Genomic DNA, 2,724 nt, shown 5'->3' with positions numbered 1-2,724 from the left:
ACAGGCAAATGTAATCATCCCTTATTATGCAGATATTAAGTGCACAGCCCCACAGAATCAGAAATGGTTTCCTTCAAACTACAACATTAGGAGTGCATACACATAACCACGAATAGAACATTACAAAACAACAAATCTGTCATAAGACAAAGCATTCTATATGAGCAGTTGACTAAAATGAAACTGTGAAAACAGCATTAAGCGCTGAGGTTTGCGACTCCTCTTGCATCAGGCCAGTCACCCAATCTCCAGTTCACGCCTCCCTTTCTTGCCTAGGAATTGTCAGTTAAAGCAGCAGGCTTCAGGAACATTAGAAGAAAGGAAGTACATTTAGGGAGTGAAGGGAGCAGGTGACCTGAACAGAGAATGGGAATAACCAAAATAGGAAAGGAAGAGATGTCTAATCATAATAATAATTAAGATGTATCATGGAACTTGGAATGATGACATATAGCAGAGCAAAAATACACAGGTTAATGAGTAAGGGGAGATTTTCTTATGACACGAATCTTCCAGATATTCAGAATATGAATTACTCTTTAACCAAACGATTAACTCCAACAAGTACTGCTCCCAATTAGACCAACTGAAAGCAGCTCTTGATGAAAAGCGGCCCGAATCATCGAACATAAATGCATAATCTTTCACCAAGATAATGCAAGAGCACATGTTTCTTAGATGACCAAGCAAAAACGGTCACAGCTTGACTGGGAAGTTCTGAGTCATCTATCATATTCACCAGACATTGCACCTTTGGATGTCCATTTATTTGAGTCTTTTCAAAATTCTCTTAATGGAAAAAAATTTCAACCCCTGGAAGACTGTAAAAGACACTTGGAAGAGTGCTTTGTTCATTCAGAAAGATAAAAAGTTTGGGGAAGACAGAATTATGAAGTAGATTGAAAAATGGCAGAAGATAGTGGAACAAAATGGTGAATACGTAGTTCAGCAAAGTTTTTGGTGAAAACAAGAAAACAAAATAAAAATAAAAGTGGAAAGACTACATGAGACTCAGACTCACAGGGTATTGTCGTCTTACAAGGAGGAGTGACTAGTGGACAATGATGTCTTCCTTGCTTTTGAGTGTGAAGTGAAGTGAAGTCGCTCAGTCGTGTCCGACTCTTTGCGACCCCATGGACAGTAGCCCACCAGGCTCCGCCATCCATGGGATTTTCCAGGCAAGAATACTGGAGTGGGCTGCCATTTCCTTCTCCAGGGGATCTTCCCAACCCAGGGATCGAACCTGGGTCTCCTGCATTGCAGACAGACGCTTTTACCGTCTGAGCCACCAGGGAAGCCAAAGAAAGTGAAATTTGCTCAGTCATGTCCAACTCTTTGCGACACCATGGACTAATTCTCCAGGCCAGAATACTGGAGTGGGTAGCCTTTCCCTTCTCCAGGGGATCTTCCCAACCCAGGGATCAAACCCAGATCTCCCGCATTGCAGGTGGATTCTTTACCAGCTGAGCCACAAGGGAGGCCCTGTAACTTAGTCTAAATAAGTAACAACAAGATAAGGCAATAAAAATAGAGCGAAATAAAGTGTCTTGATAAGCATAGTAAATAAGTAAAAAGAAAAAAGTGGAAGACAGTTCAGGAGAAATGGCAATATTAATTTCATATAAGTGGGTATTATGTTTAAAGGCAACCCACTCCCATATTCTTGCCTGAAAAATTCCATGCACAGAGGAGCTTGGTGAGCACTATAGTACATAGGGTCGCATAGAGTCAGACACACTGGCTGGCAACATGTTTAAGGGAATTAAAATAGTGTCTAGGTAGAGGATCCTCTTCAGGGGCAGCAGAGAAATGTCCTAAGAGCTCCTCCCCATGGAGCTCACAGAAGGAAATTCTCTACATCAGACAGGAGCAGAGTGCAGGCAAGAACAGCCAATACTTTGGCAACTTGTGTGGAGCTGGTTGGGAAGTTTGCTTCTTGGATCCTTGAAACTTTATCAGAAGTTGATGTTATTTAGAGATGTAAATAAAGAAATAAGGAATGAATGTATATCACAGAATGATAATGCTTCATTACATCTGAAAAATTGAAATCTGTGGCACCAGAAAACTAAAGTCCTCTCTTTTGTATGATCTACATGTTGCAGAACCAGGAGGTGGTTCAAAAAATCAATTTGAATTATGCAAAAACAAAATATTCATTCATCTTCTACTTGCTTATCCTAATTCATCAGGTTTTGATTTCATGACGCTGTCCAAGAAGGCACCACAGAGTGTTTTTGCTTACACAAGGTAAGTCAACTAGAGAAAGAAAGTGAGAGATGAAAATAAACCCCAAGTACATCATCAGATCATCAAAGATCAGGTTGTCTTCCCTTCCTGGTTTCATTAAATCTAGGTATCTCAAAAGCTAATGATGCTAAATAGGTATAAACTATAGACTCTAGGACTTCACAGACTGTCTTACCCAATCACCATCTTTCACAGATGAAGAAATAGGTCCCTGGAAAGGTGAAGAGATTTGTACAAGATCACACAACAATTTAACAGCAATCAACACAAGAACTCTGGTCTTCTGGCTCCAGGACACCCTCATTCCACTACCACACACTGTTTTTCAGTGAGAAATGTCTCATTTCATTGGTTTCATTTATGTATCTACTCATGGAATGTCCCCACTGACCATAGCAAATGAGATTGGGTGCCAATTGCAATAAATAACATGTTCTCTAAACATGTCATCTTTCTGTACAAGGCATCTTTATC

At 40.3% G+C, this 2,724-nt stretch overlaps 1 non-coding gene across 1 annotated transcript; it reads right to left on the bottom strand.

The window, feature by feature from the left end:
- Nucleotides 1–1,222: 1,222 nt before the first annotated feature.
- TRNAC-GCA (transfer RNA cysteine (anticodon GCA)) lies at nucleotides 1,223–1,295 on the bottom strand. Its single transcript has one exon. It is a non-coding gene; the product is annotated as a tRNA-Cys (tRNA).
- Between the last annotated feature and the right edge of the window lie 1,429 nt (nucleotides 1,296–2,724).

This window comes from Bos indicus, chromosome 13 (genome assembly GCF_029378745.1).
Source record: "Bos indicus isolate NIAB-ARS_2022 breed Sahiwal x Tharparkar chromosome 13, NIAB-ARS_B.indTharparkar_mat_pri_1.0, whole genome shotgun sequence".
Taxonomy (NCBI): domain Eukaryota; kingdom Metazoa; phylum Chordata; class Mammalia; order Artiodactyla; family Bovidae; genus Bos; species Bos indicus.
Note: the sequence above shows the minus strand (reverse complement) of the source record. Positions and strands in the feature narration are given on the sequence as shown.